The sequence below is a fragment of the Papio anubis genome, chromosome 18, assembly GCF_008728515.1.
Source record: "Papio anubis isolate 15944 chromosome 18, Panubis1.0, whole genome shotgun sequence".
Classification (NCBI taxonomy): Eukaryota; Metazoa; Chordata; class Mammalia; order Primates; family Cercopithecidae; genus Papio; species Papio anubis.
Genome location: NC_044993.1, coordinates 647,001 through 659,948, shown reverse-complemented (window position 1 = coordinate 659,948; position 12,948 = coordinate 647,001). Strand labels below are relative to the sequence as shown.

At 49.6% G+C, this 12,948-nt stretch overlaps 1 protein-coding gene across 11 annotated transcripts in view; it reads right to left on the bottom strand.

The window, feature by feature from the left end:
- ANKRD11 (ankyrin repeat domain 11) overlaps window positions 1-12,948 on the bottom strand; it is a 249,941-nt gene that overhangs the window by 117,120 nt on the left and 119,873 nt on the right. Inside the window, exon 1 of one of the 11 annotated variants that reach the window (XM_021932294.2) lies at window positions 3,244-5,209. The exons of the other annotated variants lie outside the window; for them this stretch is intronic. The gene's annotated coding sequence lies outside the window, so the exon portion shown is untranslated. Of the gene's footprint in view, window positions 1-3,243; window positions 5,210-12,948 lie in introns of those variants that run through there. 11 annotated transcript variants of the gene reach the window in all.

Here is a 12,948-nt window from a genome sequence, read left to right as displayed (position 1 = left end):
TTCACACAGCAAGGTTCCCAACAGCGAACCCGTGTCCACTGGCGGATGACAGAGCAAGCAGAATGCGTCTACACGAAGCATGATGCGACTCAGCCGTAAGGAGCAAGGCCACGTGCTGCAACCTGGCGCAGCCAGCGCTGTGGACTCCACTCACGTGGTCCAGGGACAAACAGCAGCTGCCCAAGAGGAAGGGCCCTGAGGGAGGAACCACCGCTCCTCGGCAAGCCCAACCCAGGGCCACAGGACAATGCTGCTGAAGGTACCGGAAGCCAGGGTGCTGGCTGCCCCTTTCTGGGGACATCTTTCCTTTCTTTTCCTATTTTTATCGAACACTGGGATGAAAGTAATTAAAAGTATAAATCCTTTCAAAACAATCAGATTTCATTACGATGCTCAATTTCTGAAATCAGTCTTTTCAAATGGCCGGTAAATGTTTCCTTTCCAAAGACTGAACCCTCTCACTGCTTTGAAAAGGCACCAGATGCAACTTTTGACCCAAGGACACAGGTCAAGCTGTGATAGTTAATAATGACCAGGGCTGCTGGAGACGCCGCACCCACCCACGTGGCTTTGCTAGAACGCCACCACGTGCGGGCAGACACAGGCCACAGCCCCCACACCTCACTCTGGCATCAGCACTGGTCCCGCACGGAGCTGCGCCAGCTTGCAGGAGACTCAGAGCACACAGGCGTGCTCCTTCCCTACTGTCGGCCACATCATAACCGCACGTTCACAGGAGTGAACATCTACACAACAGGTTCCACGTCTGTAAACACGCACAGCTTAGCGACCACGTTTCAAAGAGCCACGTGGATAAATGCCTCTATCACTGGTACCCAATTTTCAGTTGGGTTAGTAACTGGATTGTTTCTGACACAAAGGGTAACTAGTTGAGAAGACGGACACCCATTTTCCATGGTGTCATCGCTGTGCATTGCACGCCTGTATCAAAACGTCTCACGGACCCATAAACACATTCACCCACGTACTCACAAACACTCTAAAATAACAAAATACATAAAATGACTCAGATTTCACCTGTTGACCCAGGGTGCTGCCTGCAGCTAATGTCAGTGTCAACCCAAAAGCTGCCCTGGCTGGCCCTGCATGCGGAGGACGGCACAGCTGCACCCAGCCCTAGATAACCTTGCATGCAAACCACTTCCCCTGTGCCACTGAAACCCACGTCTCACTTACATTTTAGTTATAGTTTGGTTTTTGCCTGATTAAAAAAAATTTTTTTTTTTTTTTTTTTTGACAATAGGGTCTCCCCCCTGCTGCTCAGGCTGGAGTCCAGTGGTGCGATCATGGCTCACTGCAGCCTTGACCTCCTGGGCTCAAGTGATCCTCCCACTGCAGCCTCCAGAGTAGCTGGGACCACAGGCATGTACCACCACACCTGGCTAATTTTCTATTTTTTGTAAAGACAAGGCTATAAATGTCTTACGTGTGTCTAAATCGTCAGTATTAAACATTGACAGAGCAAAGTATTTCTCTACTTCAAATTCTAATATTCCAAAATACGTAAAACATCATTTTCACTGTCCTCATCTAAAAGACTGATTCTGAAAAAAACAAAAAACAACAAACAATCTGAAACAAGATCACGGAAGTGCGATCTGTCCCACACACACCATCTTCACCATGAATGGTGCCTCCACAGAACAAATGCTAGATGCAAACTGCTTGAGTATGCTTCTTTATTTTTAGTAAAGACTCCAGAAAATCCCAGAGCAGCCATTTCCCATACAACTCAACCGCACGTACAGCCCTTTAAAAGCAGACTCGCGGGGAATTGCGGGCCAGCTCCCCGGAGCCAGCCTGAGCAGAGGAGCAGGAAGACCTTCCAGCCCGCGCCAAGGAGCAGCACAGGCGTCTGCTGCAGTCCCTCGGCCCCCACTGCTCCGGGACACAGGTGGCAGCACTGTGACCTCACCGTGCCCACCTCCTGGTTCTGGCCCTGCAGTCTTGATTGTTCAGGCTAATCCCACTCTGAGCCTTGGCTGCTGGCCAAAACTGTTATTAATGGCACAGAGCTTCTCATTTCAGCCTCTTTTACCATGAAGGTAGCCGGCTGTCTAGCTCTCTGCCTCTCCACACCTAAGCAGGAACTGGGCAATTGTACAAAAGGCACTTTTAAAGGACTTCATATCCCAGTCTCAACAGCCAGCAGTAGAACATGTTTGCATTTTAGTCTACACTACATTCTATGCGATGCAGAAAGATAATTTTTATTCAATTCTTGTGTAAAAGCTACAAAACCCTAAGAACAAAGAGTGCCACGGATACCAAATGAGCATCACATATTTCACATATTTTTTAACTTTTAGGTTTGGGGGCACACGTAACGGTTTGCTACATAAGCAAATACATGTCACGGGAGCGGAGGGGGGTTGTACGTGTTATTTTATCATCCAGGTACTAAGCCCAGTACCCAATAGTTATCTTTTCTGCTCCTCTCCCTCCTCCGCCCTCTCCCCTCAAGTGGACCCCCGCGTCTGCTGTTTCCTTCCCTGTGTTTTCAAGTTCTTATCATTTAGATCCCTCTTGTAAGTCGGAACACATAGTATCTGGTTTTCTGTTCCTGAGTTAGTCTGCTGAGGCTAATAGCCTCCAGCTCCATCCATGTTCCCGCAAAAGACATGATCTCATTCATTTTTATGGCTACATTCTCTTACCTTTTTTTTTTTTTAGACATGGGGCTTCACTATGTTGCCCAGGCTGGCCTCAAACTCCCAGGTTCAGGCCATCCTCTCGAATTGGTCTCCCAAGCAGCTGGGACTACAGGTGAACATCACCATGCCCAACTTACCCATCTTAATCACTCGATAAACATTTATGACGAATGACATTAAATTACACACAGCAAAATTCTGAGAAACTATATACCATAAATCCTACAAAATTTAAAAGACTGAAAAACCATGGATCTATTATTGTTCTGTGCATTAGCCAATATCAGTGGTTTCAATATTCAATTTCCCCACTAAAAGGGCACCAAAGCATGGAGTCAGGAATGACGGCATTCTAGAAGCAGGTGCACCTAAGATGAAATTAATGGTATGGAACCTAGAACATCTATGGCCAACAGTAAGCAGCTTCACCTGTCATAAGGGGACGCCCTATCAGAACTCCAGGTGTGTGTGTGTCTGTCAAGGGGCTACAGAGAGGAGGAGAAGAAAAGATTTCAATTCACTAAAAACTCCTGTTAAGCCTCCAAGAAAGATCCGAGCAGTAAAATACCTGGTCAGTCACAGCCTCTCTGCCTGGGGTTAAGACCTGCAAACCTCAACAGAATCCATGGTCTCCTGCCCTGCACCGGGCCTGTGTCGGGACTTGGCTGCTGCTCACATCGGGTGAGAGGCTCCTCGTGTCTCACATCCAGATGGATCCAATTAACTCCCGCAGTGGATGACTCCAAACCTGGGCAGCCTGGGCTCGAGGATCAGCCCACCCCAGCCCCTGCTGCCATGGCACCTCCTGCTCTCATTGTGGAAACCTGTTAACCCAATCACAGATGAGGCTCCGGCACCCTGGCTAGGCCCCCACTTCTTCCTGTAAGTCTGAAACCCTGCTCAGTTACCCTAAACCACCACCTCTGCGCTCCCCCTAGGAAACCCCAGCAACACCTCCCCCCTTCTTCCTCCTGCAGAGGGCCTGCCCCAAGCAGCAGGAAACAGGGTGACGCAGGCCTTGGCCTCGGCACACACAGAACCATCCCAGTGCCAGGCGGGGGTGCTGCAGCGCGACACCCCAGCTGCACTTCTCTGGGGGCCAGCACAGACCACTGAGGGTGAGCTGCCTCATTCAGGCCAGGTGACTGTCTTCATCATTCCACTTGGAAACTTAGGGTTTGCACCAGCTCACCTGTTTATGTTCCATAGTTACATATCTCAAGCCATTAACAAGTGTTTTTTCCTTCTGTTGTGATGCTACAGAATCAGCTGAGAAACATCCGCATCACCAGAAGGCCCTGCCCAGGCAGCACTGAGGCCCACCCTGCTGGGAGAACGCTGCTCTGAGGGCAGCGAGACTGAGGGCAGCAGGACTGCCGGCAAAGGACACAGGCCCAGGCAGACCTTCCACTCCTACTGAAGCACCAATCAGTAGAAGATCCCCACCCAGAAATATCACTTTCAAGCTCAAGGATCACAAGTTACGAAGATAAGTGTCTCTAAGGACTCAGGGAGAAGTACAAAGTAAAAAGATTTAAGCTTGGGAAAATTAACCCTAAACATTAAAAACAAAAAACAAAAACAAAAAACCTCACTCTAGATAAGACCTTCAAAACTGCATGCCTCTCAGAGGGACAGTAAAGGTCAGACGGGGCAGCAATGGGGTGTGAGCTGGCGCAGCCTCGCAACAGCCTGGATGGGCGGCCAGGGGCTTGTGAAAGTGGCTCCAGGCAGGAGGACCCTGAATTTATGGGAAGGGGCAAGCCAGACTAACCCTCAAGTGCTCCTCAGGTATGTTCCATTAAACGCACTAAAAGTTTTGTAAAAGATGCGAGTTTCAACACGAGATACGATTATTTGGCCAATCTGACATGTGGGTTAACAAATGTGAGCGGATTAGGGAATTTCTGTTTTACTCTTTGGAAATACCAACTCCCTTATTCTTCCCCTTCTGAAACAACCACTGGACAAACGGAATGGCACATACGCTTTTCAGGAGCCCAGTGTAAGCAGCTCCCACTGCTAGGGATGAAGAGTCTCCTCTGTCTGCCTGAGTGAAACCTCACGACACCCTGCACAGCCAACAGTCCTTGCTGACTGGAAGCAGAACCAAAATCTGAGCTGGAGAGAGTGTCTGAAAGCTCCATTTCGACTCAAACCTACATTGCACAGCTACAGAATGAAGAGAACAGCACTGAAGCCGGAAGGGACGGTACTCAATCCCACGTGACTGGACCCATGTGTCCAGCACCAGAGACACTGGACGGAGCACACATCTCAGCTGTGTAAAAACTAGGGGTTCCTCTTCAAAGACTTTCCTCTGCATCTAACTAAAAATAAATAGTAACTTCTCTTAAAAGCAAAATTTATTCAAAGACCTATACTAACATTCTTAAATATCTGCTAGCCATAATAAAGAAATCACTGTACTTTATATTCTTAACTCCCACAATTTAGCCTAAATATTTGCCCCGGCATGCTTATACTGGTCCAAGGAAACATTAGGTCATAGCCTGTTACTCTTCCTTATTTGAAGGTGTTTTTACCCTTCTCAGCATTCCACAAGTTACTTCCTCCTTCCTTTGTTCTCCTCTGCCTTTGCCTTTTTTTTTTTTTTTTTTTTTTTTTTTGAGACGGAGTCTCGCTGTGTCGCCCAGGCTGGAGTGCAGTGGTGCGATCTCGGCTCACTGCAAGCTCCGCCTCCTGGGTTCACGCCATTCTCCCGCCTCAGCCTCCAAGTAGCTGGGACTACAGGCGTCCGCCACCTCGCCCGGCTATTTTTTTGTATTTTTAGTAGAGACGGGGTTTCACCATGTTAGCCAGGATGGTCTCGATCTCCTGACCTCGTGATCCACCCGCCTCGGCCTCCCAAAGTGCTGGGATTACAGGCTTGAGCCACCGCGCCCGGCCGCCTTTGCCTTTTTTAAAAGGTTGTAAGTTGCAGCCAATCCGGACAAATACAGAACATGAGGGCCCGTTCCAGCCAATGGAAACCGGACACAACAGTAGGGTGGACGCCTCAGGTTGTAAATGACCCTCCTTTGTTTGGTGTACTCTCGTGACAAAGCTGCTGACGAGCGTACCCTTTCTGCAGAAAGTATAAAACTGGCTTTGCTGAGGAAATTAAATTTATGTTCAAGTGCTGTTTCTTTATGGCACTGGGGAACAAGCATTTCACACAGCTGGGAACATGCCTCTCCCTGTTTATAAAAAATACATCATGTTTCCAGATAAAAGAATTCTGCGCTGGGCGCGGTGGCTCAAGCCTGTAATCCCAGCACTTTGGGAGGCCGAGACGGGTGGATCACAAGGTCAGGAGATCAAGACCATCCTGGCTAACACGGTGAAACCCCGTCTCTACTAAAAAATACAAAAAAACTAGCCGGGCGAGGTGGCGGGCACCTGTAGTCCCAGCTACTCGGGAGGCTGAGGCAGGAGAATGGTGTGAACCCGGGAGGCGGAGCTTGCAGTGAGCCGAGATCCGGCCACTGCACTCCAGCCTGGGTGACAGAGCGAGACTCCATCTCAAAAAAAAAAAAACAAAAAGAATTCTGATCAGAAACAGGTTTTCATTTAAAGTTTTTTCTTTCACTCTACCTTCCGAAGTAGTCTCTGAACTCACCTTGTATTTGACTATGCATGCGAATGTGTTATTTATGCTTAAATGCCAGCCAAAGATTAAGATTCAGTCTTGCAAAGTTTTGAAATCTCTGCAGGAAAAAAAAAATTAGTTCACAATTCTGAGTCCAGAATCTAGGAAAAACCACCACAACTTTCTTCGCATTCTGTCAAATTCAAAGGCACTCTGTGTGCCAAGCCTCGCTCACTTTATGTCCACAAGCACCACACACTGCTTTCTGTGTATGTGGCCCAGGCCCCTGTAACACACACACTCTCTGTGTGCACTGGAACACCAGCTTGCGGGTCCCAGCCAGGAAGTGGAGTGCCAGCCCTACGCGGTGGCTCATGCCTGTGAGCCCAGCACTTTAGGAGGCTGTGGCAAGGAGGATTGACTGAGGCAAAAAGTTCAAGACCAGCCTGGCCATCATGGCAAAATCCTGTCTCTCCAAAAAAAATCAAAACATTACCCAGGTACGATGGCATACGTGCCTGTAGTCCCAGCAACTCAGGAGCCTGAGGCAGGAGGACAGCTTGAGCCCAGGAGTTGGAGGGTGTGGTGAGCTATCATTGTGCCACTGCATTCCCGCCCAGCTGACCAAGTGACACAATGATTTAAAACACACACATACACTCACTCACTCACTCACTCACTGGAAGGCCGCGCAAAAGAAAAGGAAGGAAACAAAGGCCCCTGCCACTTCCACCTGTGCCCTCAGGCAACACGGGAGGACCCACCTGTGCCCTCAGGCAACGCGGGAGGACCCACACAGACTGAAGTACGACATGGATTCAGCCCCCGCGAGCCTCCTGCAGCCTCATGAGTGATCCAGGCATGACCAGCAGAAAACCATCAAGCAACACAAGAATTACGAGGACGCGCAAATCATGATTTTCTTAAGACACCACGTATCGGGACGGTTGTGTCACGCCGCAGTAGGTAACTGAAACACATCCTACTCACAGAAAGAACAACGTGGAATACGGTAAGTTGTATGAGATGCTACTTAAACACACATTTAACTCCAAACAGAGTGGAGCCTTTCCATGTATTTTTCTTAACCTAATCACCCTCAAAACAGCACTGCGCAGTCAGACCGGAACGCAGGGTGTCCAACCTTTTCACCTCCCTGGACCACACTGGAAGAAGAACTGGCTTGGGCCACACACAAAATACACCAATGCTAACAACAGCTGATACGCTTAGAAAAAATCTCGTAACGTTTACAAATTCGTGTTGGGCCACATTCAAAGCCGCCGTGGGCCGCGGGCTGGACAAGCTTGCCCTATCGCACACTGTTCCCTGTCAGACCGTAAACACTACTCAGAATCACACAACCTCATCTCGGCTCCAAGTGGAAGCTTGGTCAGCACCACGGCCAACCTGATCCCACTGCAGCCGTTCCGACAGCCTGGCAAGTAGAAGGCCCAGGGAAAAGCCTCATCAAATGCTGAATACCTGTGAGATCATTTCTTATGAAGCCAAACGAACAACACTACGTTAATTTTCAAATTTTGGCATGGAAATCACATTCTAAGATGCTTCCCAAGCTTTCTGGAGGGTGCTATGAAATCTGTTTTATAGGTAACAAGTCTGGAAGCCAAAATAATCAAGATTTAATAAAATGGCCTCAAAAGTGACAAGACTCTCCTTCCCTTATGGCAGACCCTGTTTGCTCTCCTTTTTACTAGATGGTTAACTCAGTTCTTTCAACAACCCTGTCCAGCGATGACTATTTTGTTGGCTGGTCAGAGAACTGAATTCTTAAAGTGGCTGAAAAGCCTGGAGAAGGGAAGTTCCAGAGCTGGTTTTTGTAGAAAAGATACATATGGAATTTCAGAAACCTCAGACTGTTTGACAAGACACATGCTTTCAATCCCAGGCCATCTTATCATGCAGTCTAAACCCTTGTGTAATCACCTCCTAACGTTTCCATCAGCAGAGGCAGAGCTCTCACGTTAAACAGCACGAGGCCGAATCACTGGCTGCAGAGCACAGAACACAGAGACATCCTTGCACACAAGAGTGAGAGCTACTGAGCCCAACCAGGGTGCAGGGGAGCTGCCCAGATGAGAGGCCTGCACGTGGTCCCACAGGGCACAGCCTTACCACGCTACTAAGACACTCTGCACGAGAAATGGCTCCAGATTGGCCAGGCGCGGTGGCTCAAGCCTGTAATCCCAGCACTTTGGGAGGCCGAGGCAGGTGGATCACGAGGTCAGGAGTTCGAGACCATCCTGGCTAACATGGTGAAACCCCGTCTCTACTAAAATTACAAAAAATTAGCCGGGCGAGGTGGTGTGCGCCTGTAGTCCCAGTTACTTGGGAGGTTGAGGCAGGAGAATGGTGTGAACTCGGGAGGCAGAGCTTGCAGTGAGCTGAGATCGCACCACAGCACTCCAGCCTGGGCGATAGAGCGAGACTCCGTCTCAAAAAAAAAAAAAAAAAAAAAAAGGAGAAATGGCTCCAGATTTTCTGAAACTCGCTTTCAAAATATTTCCAAGCTCGTATGTCTTTGTGTACGCCCTAATAATTGAAAAGCAGGTATGTTCACTCAAGAGAGGGAAGAGCAGTAAGCCAAGTAGCGGGCTTTCACCACAATTCTTCCTGGGCAGTGTCCATGGAAATAAGAAACAGGTGCAGGCGGTCTCTCCACAGAAATCCACCTTTGTTTTTTTAACTTTGTTTCAGGTTCAGGGTCCGGGTTTATTATATAGTAAACTCTGTCACGGGCATTCGTTGAACAGATTATTTCATCATCCAGGGTTAAGCCCAGTGCCCGACAATTTTTCTGCTCCTCTCCCTCCTCCCACCCCCGCCCTCAAGCAGACCCCAGCGTCTGCTGCTCCCTTTCTGTGTCCGTGTTCTCGGCATTTAGCTCCACTCATAAGCGACAACCTGCAGTATTTGGTTTTCTGTCCCTGTGTTAGGCTGTTAAGGATGATGGCCTCCAGGATCTATCCATGTTTCACAAAATACATGATCTCACCCCTTTTTATGGCCGCATAGTATTCCATTTTCTTTATCCAATCTGTCACTGACGGATACTCAGGTGGATTCCATGTCTTTCTCTGTGAATGGTGCTGCAATGGACATTCACCCGCATGTGTCTTTGTGGTAGAATGATTTCTATTCCTCTGGGTATATACCCAGCAACGGGATTGCTGGGGTCAAATGTAAGTTCTGGTTTTAGCTTTTTGAGGAATCACCATACTGCTTTCCACAGGGTTGAACTAATTTACACTCCAGCCCACAGTGTATAAGTGCTCCCTTTAATCCACAGACTCGCCAGCATCTGTTATTTTTTGACTTTCTAATAACAGCCATGCTGACTGGTGTGAGGTGGTATCTCGCTGCGAGAAACCCAGTTTTCATGATCGGCTGGTTTCCACTTGCTGCCATCAGCAGACTCTTGTTGAAAAGGCTGCCATCTTGCCTTGGCTAACCCGGGCCGTTTCCTGGACCTGTCATGAGGGTGCTGAGACACGTCTAGACAACGCTGCGGCGCAGTCAACTGGACCAGTCCTAACATCCATGACTCGGCCCCAACAAAGCAGCTCTCTTGAATGTGGGCTATGGGTACACCAAGTCCCACTTGCAGGGGCACCCAGGGCAGAGGTCAGCAAAGGCTTTCTGGAAGGGTCCAGATGACAGACTTTGGGCTTTGCAAGCCACTTACAGCCTCTGTCACATCATCCTGTTGCTGCTGTGAACAACCCTTTAAGAAAGTGAAGACCCTCCTTCACAATCTGGTTGTACAAATACAGATCACAGGCTGGATTAGGTCCACTGACTGTGGTTTGCCAGCCCCTGGCCTGCAGCTTTGCCAGTGTGCAGGCTGGATGCCCAGCCATGGTTCCTTCTGCTAGGACGCCCTCTCCTCTATGACAGACTCCAAGATGCCGCCCCGAGACCCACCAGATACTCATTGCCTCAACTCTGCACCCCACACCCATCGGTGAGGAGGAGCAGGCACCTCAGTGAAGGGGGACAGTCTACATCCCCCTTGGTGTCTCACATCGAAACCCAAGTGTCCGTTCCACGTGGGACTTCAGCATTCTCTCAGGGGTGGGTGGAGCGCTGCTCCAGATTCCTGCCGCAGGGGCCAGCGCTAGCCCAGCAGTACCAGGAGCCCCTCCTCCTGGGCACAGAGGTGGTGCCCAGAGCAGCAGACCTCACACCACTGCTTCCACTGGTGCACAACGCAACCTCAGCCAGCAGCTCAGGGGAGCGACGCTTTCAAACAACCTGGAGTGTGAGGCTGCCATGGTCACCCACACTCCCTCTCAGGCCACAGTACACACCAGTCCCTGCTGCCTGCTCCCCTCTACCCTGTTCCTGACTCATCCCTCCTCACCTGACAAGTCCATATTGCCTGGGGGCCTCTACAAATCCTCCATGGCACAAAACCTCCCTCGACCGACCGACCTGGAAAGCTTCCAAAGGCTCCAAGGAGCAACAGCTGCAGGTTCTTTGCAAATTGGTGAGTACAGCTCCACGCATCCCATCCTGACTACACCCAGTGGATGCATGTCCACCTGCTGCTGCCTCTTGCAAACTACAACTTGTTCAAAGGCAAGTGGGGAGCTTGGGCAACACGGCGAAACCCTCTCTCTACAAAAAACAAAAATCAGCCAGGCACAGTGGTGTGCCTGTGGTACCGGCTACTCCAGAGGCTGAGGTGGGAGGATCACTTGAGCCCCGGAGGTCAGGTCTGCAGTGAGCCATGATCGCACCACTGCACTCTAGTGTGGGCAACAGAACAAGACTCTCTCTCTCAAAACAAACAAAAAAAAGAAATTGTCCTTACAACCAATTGCTGTGCTCTCCTCATCTGAAAACGCTATGTTTATCTGGTTTCCAGTTTTGTTCACAGTGCTCACTACACTACTCATTGGTTTAAAAAAATAAGTCCTACATCAGACCAGATTCCAACAATTCCAACATACTCTGTCCACACCTAACATGTTTTCGAGCTTTTTTTTTTGTTTTTCTGGATACGGATTATCGCTCTGTCACCCAGGCTAGAGTGCAGTGGCACGATCTCAGCTCACTGCAACCTCCGCCTCTCAGGTTACAAGCGATTCTCCTGCCTCAGCCTCCTGCGTAGCTAGGATTACAGGTGCCCGCTGCGGTGCCTGGCTAATTTTTGTATTTTTTTTTTTTTAAGTAGAGACGGAGTTTCACCAACTTGGCCAAGCTGGTCTTGAACTCCTGACCTTGTGATCCACCTGCCTCGGTCTCCAAAGTGCTGGGATTATAGGTGTGAGCCACCATGCCCGGCCCAGAGCTTCTTTTGTGCAGCATTTTCTCTTGCTCTCAATTTAATTTTTTGCTCTAAGGGAAAAGACGGCAATAAAAACACACAGCTGAAAACAACAACAACAACAACAAAAGCTGGTGCCATGGCTCACGTCTGTAATCCCAACATTCTGGAAGGCTGAAGGGGTACAATTGCTTCGGCCCAGGAGCTGAAGACCAGCCTAGGTAACACAGTGAGACCCCATTTCTATAAAAAATACACAAATCAGTCAGGTGTGGTAGTACACGCCTGTGGTTTCAGCTACTCTGGAGACAGGTGGGATCGCCTGAGCCCAGGAGGTTGAGGCCGCAGTGAGTCCTGACCAAGCCACTGCACTCGAGCCTGAGGCACCGCAAGACCCTGTTCCCAAAAATTAAAAAAAAGGGCGCACAGAACAAAGAGGCGGTGGGACTGTAAGAGCAGGTCTTCACGCTCACCTGGAGGGAACAAGAGTTGCATAGGGACTTGGCAGTCAATCAAGATGTGAGCAGCAGATTGGGGGAACCTCCACTGGAAGCCCTTCCTCCCCAGCAAGCCCACGGCCGCTCCCAGAATTACCACATCGCTACCTAGCTCTGGCCTGACAATCTACCCTAGAAAGGACAAACCACACCATAAGCGCCCAACCCCAAGAAGTTTTCCCAAAGGAGAATATGAAACAAGAATCTTCAAAGGACTTGTCTCCAAACAAAAGGCAGCGCGGCGATCTCCACCTAGGTACGCCCGAGAAATGCCCACAAGTCTCCACAACACTCACATGCCCGTGTTCACAGCAGCACTACCAAGGGCCAAACAGAGGAGACCATTCAGGTGTCCATTAGATGATGGATGCACGATCCGCATGACCCTGCCACAGGGAGGGCTGTGCTCTGACACCTGCCGCAGCTTGGGTACGCCTCGACAGCACCAAGCTCAGCCATATCAGACACAAAGGCCCACGGACTGTCCTTCACATGAATGTCTGGAATAGGCAGATAAATCCACAGACAGAAAACAAGACTAGTGGTTGCCAGGGTGGAAAGAGGATCCTGGGAGGGGAGGGGGTGTGGTCACAGAAGGACAACCAGGGGATCCTTGTGGTGATGCAGGGTTTTAAGGTCCTGACAGTCGGACACAGGAATCTGCATCTGTGATCAACTGCACAGAACTCAATACCCCTTCCAAGTAAGGGTGAAACAGGTGTCTGAATAAGACCAGAGGGTTTCATCAATGCCGACACACACCCTGAGGGTGACACCGTTCAGTGTGCAAAATGCCACCACTGGGGAAGCTCAGCACAGTGTACAAGGGACTGCTCCCTGTTATTTCTTTCATCTCGTGTGATCTACGATTATCTCAGAAGAAAACAAACA